This window comes from Patella vulgata, chromosome 3, assembly GCF_932274485.2.
Source record: "Patella vulgata chromosome 3, xgPatVulg1.2, whole genome shotgun sequence".
Classification (NCBI taxonomy): Eukaryota; Metazoa; Mollusca; class Gastropoda; family Patellidae; genus Patella; species Patella vulgata.
Window position 1 is genome coordinate 59,027,272 of NC_065881.2, and position 11,003 is coordinate 59,038,274.

At 36.1% G+C, this 11,003-nt stretch overlaps 1 long non-coding RNA gene across 1 annotated transcript; it reads right to left on the reverse strand.

Annotated features, from left to right (window-relative positions):
• Nucleotides 1-7,308: 7,308 nt before the first annotated feature.
• LOC130012107 (uncharacterized) lies at nucleotides 7,309-10,537 on the reverse strand. The gene is made up of 3 exons (XR_008787405.1): nucleotides 10,401-10,537; nucleotides 9,226-9,333; nucleotides 7,309-7,740 (listed from the first exon to the last, which is right to left on the reverse strand). It is a non-coding gene; the product is annotated as an uncharacterized LOC130012107 (long non-coding RNA).
• Between the last annotated feature and the right edge of the window lie 466 nt (nucleotides 10,538-11,003).

Below are 11,003 nucleotides of genomic sequence, written 5' to 3' on the forward strand. Positions count from 1 at the left end.
TTCAATATTATAATAATGAGATTCCAAGCCTTTGACCGAAGGGGTTAAAGGACATAGTCTGTAAGATGTTGACGCAGACATTTTCATCATTAATTGGCCCTTCATCGGGATTAAACGACGTGGTCCTCCCTTGTCAGTGATGCAGACCGGGGGTCTGGCTAGGTACAAAGTATAGTCGTTCGGATGGGACGAAAACCGAGGTCCTGTGTACATATTGCGTGCATGTAAAAGAACCTTTGGAAGTTAGAATTCGATATTAGAGTAGGCCGTAGCACCGCTGTCCGGACACTATAGCACAATGTATGGCGTATGTCCGTCGTCATTAGCCCCAGTCAGAACAGAACAGTAGGGCGTTAAATCCCATTTCATTTCATTTGAGTGGCGCCCGGCCATAAACAATACTAAGTAGTCTTTTTAAAAATCGATCGATCTTATACTTATATAACGAAGTTAAGGCTATCTAGAAATTCCCATAACTATCTATTTATATTTGTTTGTCGCCATGTTTTCTCTTAGATTGTTAGCCGATACCTGAACGATATAACTTCTGTTCTTGAACACCGAAGCCACAAAGTTATTCAACCCACGTCGCTACCTAACCGACGTCATTTGCGTAAATTGTCTTGATCAATACTTGAAGATTACTTCATCGATTGTTTTATGTGTGCATTTAATTTCTGCTATAAAGAGCATCTCTGTTGTAGAGTTTGGGTTCTCTAGCCCAGTGATTCTTATCTAGTTTGCCGCGAAATTCTGAACGGCGCACTAAGTAAATTCCTCTCTAAAGAAGCCAGCTATTTGACTGATAAAATTCGAAACATTGAGTTATATTCTCTAGCCTCGTGATTCTCTTCCTAAGTGTCGCGAAATTATGAATGGCACACTAAGTGAATTTCTCACTAAAGAAGCCAGTTATTTGACTGATAAAATTCGAAACACTTGAAAGAAGTAAGTTCATAGCTGTGCTCTTCTTTATTTAGTTTTAGTCATTCTATGTGTCTATGATTAGTCTGTATCTACGGTTGTATTCCGTATATGACTTTCCATGTTTTTATTTTGCAAAATTCAATTATTTTTCATATATATTTAGCCAGGTGTGCGGATATATTTTTTTGTGTCCCAAGGTGTTCTGCTGGTAAAAAAGGTTGAGACCCACTGCTTTAGCCCCACATGAAGGACGGTAAATGTTTGAGACCTTTTCACACATCGAAACAATAAACCTGGGAAAACCAACCGTAATATCATTATTGCTTCCACACGTGATGTGTGGAATGTTTCATGACTGAAAGGCTACTGTGGTCCAAGCCCTTAAGTGAAGAGGAAATCCACACGGATTTTGTCATTACTGGCAAAGTCCTGTTGACATAAAAACGAAATGCAAAATCGAGTGAACAGGAAGTAGGCTTTCTAAAAGGGGCATAATATCCAAATAAGGATTTGGAGGTGCCCATGTGTGGTATCCACGGAATAGTAAACATTCACACCCACCACTCACATTGCAAGACTGTACAGCATTCCAAACAGTCCTGTGAATCTAGGATGTGCATAGAATGCAAGGATTACAAATGTCCTCAAATGTAAATCGGCAGCTTTAAAGTATAACTTATATAAGCCTGTGTGGTAATATTGATACACGACTGAAAATTTGCTAGCGGAACCTTCGATCTTATAAGATTTACTATATTAGGGTGTTTCAGACTTAGTGTAAGGAAGGATATGACCGTGGTATTTAATTTAAGAATATTTCGATCGGGCATTGTTACTTCCCTATTTGCCGCATTTTGGTGTTGATTTTAGAATGAGTAATTCTCTTTGGCGTAGGTTAAAAACACAATTGATTTTATTGAAATTTGTTGTTTTGTCGTTTCGGATGACAATCTGTCTACATTCAAAGCCAATGTTGCATCATCGATTGCTTGTCGCTTTTGTCGACACAAATGCGAAAAATGAAACTAGAATTCAAAACACATATTTAATAGTATAGAAACTGTTACATCACTAATCGAAATGCCAAATCAAATCATCCTAATTCAATATTTTATTTGACACAAATACTTGTAGAAGGGGTTAATGTAAACTAGTGCATTCAAATTTTGTAGCCACAGTGGCTCAGTGAGTAAAGCGCTGACTCTCTAATCGTTATGCCTCTGGTTCCATCCCGTTGTTGACCAAGATAGTTCCTCCGGATTTTCCAGTACGAGATTCCCTTGTCAGTGACGCAAGACGAAAAACGTCTGGTCTTTTGGAATTCAAAGAAGAGTATAAGAGGGAAACGGCCTGATCGGAAATGAAATGAATTTGGGTTTAACGTCCTACTGTTCTTCTCTGACTGGGTTAATGAAGACGGGCATACGCCATGCAGTGTACTATGAGGGGAATTTTGCCCGGGCAGCGGCACTATGGCCTAGTCTTATATCGAATTCCAACTGCCAAGGTATCTTTTACGTGCACGCCAATGTGTGCACGGGACCTCGTTTTTTCGTCTTATCCGAACGACTAAACAGCTGTCCTTGTCAGGCCCTCCGTCCTGGACCACTGGCAAAGGGAAACTACGCCGGAAAATCCCGATGAACTTTCCCGGCCAACCAGACAGGGAGTGAATGGCCGAATGGTTAGCACGTGCGCGCTGTATCATAAGGTCTGTCATTGAGTCAACTGGCGTGGTTTCGATTCCACGGCTGTACGTGACAAGGAGTAGGATCGCCTGTCCAACCTCGTGGGTTTTCTCCGGGTCCTCCGGTTTCCTCCCACTGCTAAAGACCCCTACGCTCAAGCGAATTATTGAAATAAAATTCAACCGAAATGACCTAGTTTGTGTGGAGTGGACGTTTGCCCCCCCCCTCTCTCTCTCTCTCTCTCTCTCTCTCTCTCTCTCTCTCTCTATCTCTCTCTCTCCAAATCAGAAAAGTATTAATATGATTATTAATTTCATTATTATCATCATCATTTCATTATTTTATCTGTAAAGATTAGATAATGTTTGAAAGTGTTACATTCATATAAATGTATGTTGGCATTATGATTGTGTGAGATAAGTTATTAATAATATTCAACAAAAAAATTTTTTATTATTATTATTATTGTTTTGTTTTTGTTGTTGTTTTTATTTGTTGTTTTTTTGTTTATTTGTTTGTTTTGTTTCTTTGGGGTTTTTTTTATTTATTTTTTTTTTTTTTTTTTTGGGGGGGGGGGGGGGGGGTAGCATGTAAACAAATGTTTAGTCGTGCACCTGACAAGTATACCCAACCGTTGTTGGTTTTTGTATGAGGAATATAAAGCATGAATATTTTTTATCTGTTATTCCTAGGTTTTTGGTCTCGTCTCAAACCAAATGTTAATTCTAAACGATTTTTTTCAAAATGAGGTATGCACGGCATAATTAATTGAGACAAAGCAGGCAACAGTAAGGGTAGAGAATAATAATGAAAAGCCCATTAAAATCCCTCAATTAATTTTTAAAGTACAGATTTTAAGTGTATCACCTAACAAAACAGGTGCCCTCCTCCCCCACCATGATGCCCTAAGCACGTGCTTAATTGTTAATCTCCAGCCTGTTATGAATAAATGTACCCTGATCATTGTTATTTAATCATTAAAACTTACAAATTGTGTTCTAGAATATATTTTTTTCGGGTAGGCTGATTGTCTTGAGATAATAATGTATGATTTGCAGGTATGTGAAGATGAGTTCCCGTCTGTTTATTTTTATGTTTGTGCATGAATAAGAAGATTATTGATTTGAAAATCCTTACTGGTATTGACTGCTCTGATGTGGAGATTCAGTTCTGCAGTTCGATATATTTCTTAATGAAATATCAAACCTCATGAAAAAATATCACTAAATTGAACGTTTTATTTTCAGGATCTTACATGCACTAATACCGTACGTCCTTAATACGCTCGGGGGGTTGGATGGCCGAATGGTTAGCACGTGCGTGCTGTATCATAAGACCTGTCATTGAGTCAACTGGCGTGGTTTCGAATCCCCGGTTGTACGTGGCAAGGAGTAGGGTCCGCCTGTCCAACCTCGTGGGTTTTCCCCGGGTCCTCTGGTTTCCTCCCACCACTAAAGACCCCTACGCGCAAGCGAATTATTGAAATAAAAATTAAAAAATATGTTAGTCCCGAAATGACCTTGTTTGTGTCGAGTGGACGTTAAACCCCATTTCTCTCTCTCTCTCCCTTAATGCGCTCATCACTTCAACCGTGATACAACTGGTACGGTAATAGTTTCAACCACGTTTCTTTACGGTTGCAATGTATGAACATTTCATCATACAAAAGAATGAGGGGTTTTTTATTTTGATATTTTCTCTGTTTTTCTCTATGTGGCTCCGGGGAAATTTCCTATGCCGTTTGTGTAAGGTCCGTTTTATTGTTTTTGAGTAATATTCAAATAACTGATGTTGACATTTTCGTTAGTTTATTAGTAATAGCTAAGCGGAAGAAAGGAAAATTACAGATATTCTTATATATTTCGACCTCCACCTTAAATTTCCTTTTCAATGTACAAAATAGTTAAAATATTTCATTTATTAACCTTCTGAATCAGTTATGTAGCTTATAATTCAGAATGTCGAAATTGGCTAAATTTAGATAATATTATTATATATAGTTATTGTACATTTGTATAGCGCACAACTTCCACGACCAAGTGTTCGTGTGAGATTTACAAAATATGGTACATAAATTATACAAATAGAATCAATAAGCTACAAAACAAATAAGACAGGTAAGCACTGAAACCAACTATAATCTGGATTTCATTAATCATGCATAAACTATCATTAGTCTGTTTACATTAAAATGATGTATTACCGAGGACAAGTGTTCAAGAATAAGTGGGGTTTTTCAAAGTTTTCTTAAGTAAGCCCATCGGGTAACAGGTTCTAGTTGTTTTAGGTAGTTTGTTCCAGGGAAGGGGTTGAACAAAAAATGAACAACTACCAAATAAACATAAGTTTGGAGTTTTGGGATTTCATTTTGGAACATTAACTTAAAGGGGCCCAGACAAACACGAGAGACAGGTTTTTTTTAAGCATTTATAAGTAAGAAGGGGTATTTTGAACTTAAATCTAAAGGAATTGTGTAACTGTGTAACCAATGTAGACCATACAATATCGGAGTACATGTAATATGAGATGCATTTTTGGTTTGAGTTGCTAACCTATAAGCTGAAGAATTTTGCACTTATTGAATTGTGTTGTTTTCTCAAGAACATCTGATAACGGTTTTTGTTGAGCTCTTGGTTATGCGCCATATTATTTTAATTCTTTTATATTATACTCATTTGCCTCGAGCTAATTGAGGGGGGGGGGGATTTTCAACAACATTTTTACTTCTCGGCTAAAGTCGCATTTCACATTGACGTGAACCCTTGATAAGTTATGCAGAAAATAAGGACATTAAATTCCATTTCGTTCCATTTCTCAACATTTTCAAGGGTTCTTTTACGTGTACGCCAATGTGTATACCGGACCTCATTTTTTCATATTATCCGAACGGCTATGCGTTTGTCCTTGCCGGGCCCTTGGTCGTAACCATTGATAGGGGGGTGGGGGTGCATGTACCAATGTTTGATGCAAATGTAGGCATCAACATCTTACAGACTATGTCCTTTAACCCCTTCGGTCAAAGGCTTGGAATCTCATTATTATAATATTGAAACCGCCATATTGAATATTATTCTGGAGAAATTGGTATGGAAAACGCAGTTATATATTTAACAGCGTGTAGAAAATTGTCGAAGGTTCGGGAATCAAAATCGCAAATTATAGGGCGTAAGAATGGGGTTATCGTTTTACGGGGAATGCCCAACATCGACCTATGTCATTTTGGCCGCAAAGATCGCTATTGTCAAATGTCATTACTATAGCCAAATGTCGTCACTATGAACAGGTAGCTAAGTATAGACAATTTACTCAATGGGCATTTTTTTTAGATGATACAACAATAATGGGTTAAAACCATGAGAGGGAGGGGGGGGGGATAAGTTACCGTAACATCCACGGAACACAGTCAGGTCATTTCGGAATTTCGGTATATAATATGTTTATTTCAATAAATTCATAAATGCAAAGCGAGTACACATTTATATAACTAACGTGTCGTACCACAGAGCCATTTTTAAAGCATGGTTATGAATCTATAAATACGAAATATCGTGATGCATTTGCAAACAATAAAAGTATAGTAAATCATACAAAGCAGTGATATCGATATAAATATATTTATAAAATATACATCTAAAAAATACTAGTATATATAAACAAATTTACCATATCAACAATTTTATCAGTTTAAACGAGAATAAACTATCGGCAAATTTTCTAGTAGAAACAAATTTTTAATGTAGGAACAAATGTATAAACAAATAAAGTACAAAAATTAGGAAATATGTCCTCCGTATTGACTATAGTATTATAAACATTATGATATATTGTAACACACATTTACTGTTATAAATTCGTGTTAACATAGATACATTCACTAATATCTCCCAGATATAAAAATTAAATAACATCATAATTATATAATTTAAATCAAATGGCAAATTACACAATAGTGTTTACAGATAAACACACAAGCTACTAAATATTAGTAGCTATATGTTACACCCATAAAACGGGTTTACAAATGGTAACGGAATGAATAAAGAACAAAATCAATATATTTGATTTTATTAACTTTTTATCATTCTGGATATCAGAAGGTGACAATAAAATGTCTCTCCGAAAGCATTCGTGGTAAAGTGCTCTGCTCAAAACACACCCAATATGGTCCATAGAAAACGATCTGAATTTTTACAACCGTAGAGTACATCGCCCAATGTAAAATAATTTCGTAATGTTAACATGAGTACCTCATGTGATAATTCATATGTATAAATCTTTGGATTCCAGAAATAGTATAATATAATAAAACATAATATAAATTAACACACAAAAGTAAATAAATAGATACAAAAGCTTTAAAAATTGTTCTTTAGATATCTGAGGTGATAATTCATACCTATGAATCTTTGGATTTCACAAATAGTACAATAAAATAAAACATAATATAAAATAACACACTCAAATAAATAATAAATAAATAAATAATAGTAAAGCTTTAAAAAATAATTGTTATACACTTATCATATAAATAAAATATATTTTAAAAAATAAAAAACTGTAGTACACCTTTTGTTAAAATGGATTATTAAATTTAAAACTTCTCGGCTTTTATCTATTTGGTAATTTTTTCCAAATCGCTTAGAGAGTATAATCGTTTGGGAATACAACATCGACCAAACTTGGAAGACCCGCCCTTACGAATAATGTAAAACGCTGAACGTATTATTTTACTGCAATGCAAATATGGACCATGTTTTTTATTCGTTTTACCTCTTTTTCCTCTTTTACCTCCTTTTCCTCTTTTTAATCCTTTTATCTTACAATTGTCCAAGACTCTCAACACATTATCTATGGTACATTTGACATCCCTTAAAACTAAGGCACCATAAAGACAGGTCTCCTTAATGAGTGCTTTCGGAACATTGCCTTGTCGGTAGCACGGCTCTTTTCTCTTTCTTGAAGAAAGATTTAACATCGACATCACTAGTGCCCATCTTTCATTGAATATTTTGGCCTTCCTAGACAGAGTCTGGAATGTGTTTGTTTCGTTATCCATAACGGTGGCCACATTTAACTGGAACGATGCGGCAGTCATAAGCCATTGTATTTCTGATGCTACTCGTGCCTGGAAAAACAAATAACATCTTTGTCAAATACTGTCACGGTAATATGGCGACGGTATTGTATTCTCGCTCCATAACTAATCGGGGGCCACGGTGGCTCAGTGAGTACGACGTTGTTTCGCTAACCTTGAGTTTCCGTGTTCGATACTACCTTGGCCGAGAAAGTTCATCACGATTTTCCGGCGTGGTTCCCCCATGTCAGTGGTGCAGGACAAAATAGCATATAGTTGTTCAGATGGGACAAAAAACCGAGGTCCCGTTTATACATCGGTGTACACGCAAAATAATACTTTGCAGTTGGAATTCGATATAAGCATTGGTCGTAGCGCCGCTGTCCTGGAAAAATTTCCCTCATAGAACACTGTATGGCGTATGCCCGTGTTCAATCGGAGCATCAGTAGGACGTTAAACCCCATTTTATTATACGCCCACATGGAAATGTGGACGTATATTGCCCTCGCCTCCGCCCGTCCGTCGTCCACAATTTCCTGTGAACGCTCTAACGTCCAAACTTTTAAAATTGATATATGTTGTTTACATTAGTGAGATGAAGAAGCCTATTTAATTTTAATAATTTCTGTTAATTATTTCTAGAGTTATGACCCTTGTTTCACTTTGTTGCACCCTGTGAACGCTCTAATATCCAAAGTTATCTGCTTATTTGTATGTAATTTATATACGTTATTTAGATTAGTTAAAAGGAGAATCCTATTGAATTTCAGCAATTTCCATTAATTTACATTTAGAGTTATGGCCCTTTTTTCACTTTATTGAACCTTGTGAACAGTCTAACACCAGAAGTTATCATTCAATCATCGTGAAATTTATATGCATCATTTAGATCACGAAGCCTATTGAATTTCAGCAATTTACAATGATTCTCTCTTGAGTTATGGCCCTTGTTTCACTTTGTTCAACCTTGCTAATGCTCCATTGATGAAAGTTATCATCCGATATGTATGAATTTATATGCATCATTTCAATTTGTGAAACGAAGGTCTATTGAATTTCAGCAATTTCCGTCAGTTATTTCTTGAGTTGTGGATCTTGTTTTACTTTGTGAACCATGTGAACGTTTGAATGACAAAAGTTGTCATCCGATCTATATGAAATTTATATGCATTATTTACATTTGTAAAACGAAAAAGCCTGTCAAATTTCAAAATTTTCTGTAAATTACTTCCCGTGTTTCCGTTTGTAGAACTTTGTGAACCCCTAAACGACAAAAATTACAATCTGATCTGTATGAAATTGTCTTGTAAATGCCCCCAATTACTTACAAAAGAATAAATATACGACAACCTTTGGCGACCGTCGGACGATTTAGCTGCTGTGGGCGTATGCGTCATTGTCTGGCAACCTATCTGTTCATGTCATTTCATAACTAATCGAAATAACACCAGATCAACCAAATTTAATACTTTATTTTGATCTAGATCAAAGGGGTTTAGTTCCTTTAAAAAAATATAAATAAATCTTTCACTCACTTTTCGTTTTCTCGGCAGTTTTAATTTCTTTGTGTGTCTTTTGGTTTTATAAAAATCTTCAAGACCTCTATTTTGTATAAGTGAATGTTGACTGCCGCATCTTATATCCTATGGAAGAAAAGAAAACATTTCATATCTAATTTTGGGATGAAACGATGCTACATGTATAATCTGGTGAAAATTGTAATCTTTGGACTTTATTCCCTCCATCGCAAATCAAAATAGTTTATTTAGTACACATAAACAAATGAATGTTCAAATTCATCATCAGAATACATGATTGTACGATTCGGACCGCCTTATTTTATTTATCTACGGTTCAGATGATAGAAAATGTATTTCAACGGAAACGTTCAACGTTATTCACTAACTAATTCAATGTGCATCCCTATTGAAGTTTCAGAGCCAATTGATTAAAATACAGATCTATATTTCGTTTCTTTTTTTTATACTTTCGATGGCCTGCACTTACATGATCTGACAAGTTGTACTGGAAGGTCGTGTCGTACGAGCGACTTTTGACCCTATGACTTCAGACATTGATTAATCAATCAGCGTTGACGGTTCTAGTGGTTAACCCACAGTTCCGTGTTCCGTACATGGCACGCCAAGAAGTCGCCGTAACAGACCGTTTCATTTGCTAATCACTCACTTCAACCAAAACGCTGGTAATATAACAACTCTTCCAGATCCTAGTTTAGTAAAGACAAGTAAAACGAAATTTTGAACTATAAAAAACGAAACGAAATAGGATCTCCGTTTTAATCACATTGTTTCAGAGCAAAAAGGTTTGCAAGTTTGTGCTAGGTCGTGTTTGATAGATACAAATCATTATTATCTGTTCATTTTCTTTCTGGGGATTGGATGACCGAATGGTTAGCACGTGCGCGCTGTATCATACGGTCTGTCATTGAGTCAACTGGCGTGGTTTCGATTTCCCGGTTTTACGTGACAAGGAGTAGGGTCGCCTGTCCAACCTCGTGGGTTTTCTCCGGGTCCCCCGGTTTCCTCCCACTGTTAAAGACCCCTACACAGACGCGAATTATTGAAATAAAATTGAACCATGTGTTAGTCCCGAAATGACCTAGTCTATATCGATTGGACGTTATAAACAGTCAGATCTCTAGACTACAACTCAATCGTACTTATAAATACTCCCCATGCAGTAGACTTACGTGGTTCTTTTGACTGTCTTCTAAAAGCTCTTTAAAGTCCCGCAGGTAATTTATAACGTTGTGTATAGTTTTGTTGCTTGGCTGGAGATGTAGACAACTTGGCACCCTTTTTTTGGCACAGAAGTCTACTTCCACAGACTTACTAGTCACATGCAATATTAGGTGTAATAACAACACACCCACCACTGTTATATTCTCTATAACTAAAAGAAACAAAGTTTATTAAAGCTATATCGATATTTTAAAGAGGTCTTATCACTTTCAACAAAAAAAAGCAATTAAATTAATATTATGTAATATGAATTTCAAATTAACCATGGGCTAACTTAAAGGAGCTAAGTCGCTAATATTTGGGATTTAGAAATTGACACAAATGTTGCAACGCATATAATAATGTAATATGAATGTATATAAACTGATTTACATTCAATCGTTTCCGTTTTTACCCTAATTTCAAATCAGTTATGTTCGGCGAAATACGCCCGAAGTCTCAATCAATGGCAATCTCTAGCGTCTGGTTATTCCAGTCTACACTGATAGTATTTATTGCGCTTGCTCTCCAGGTAAGAATATAACGTCATCATTTGAAATGACTTGTGGGAT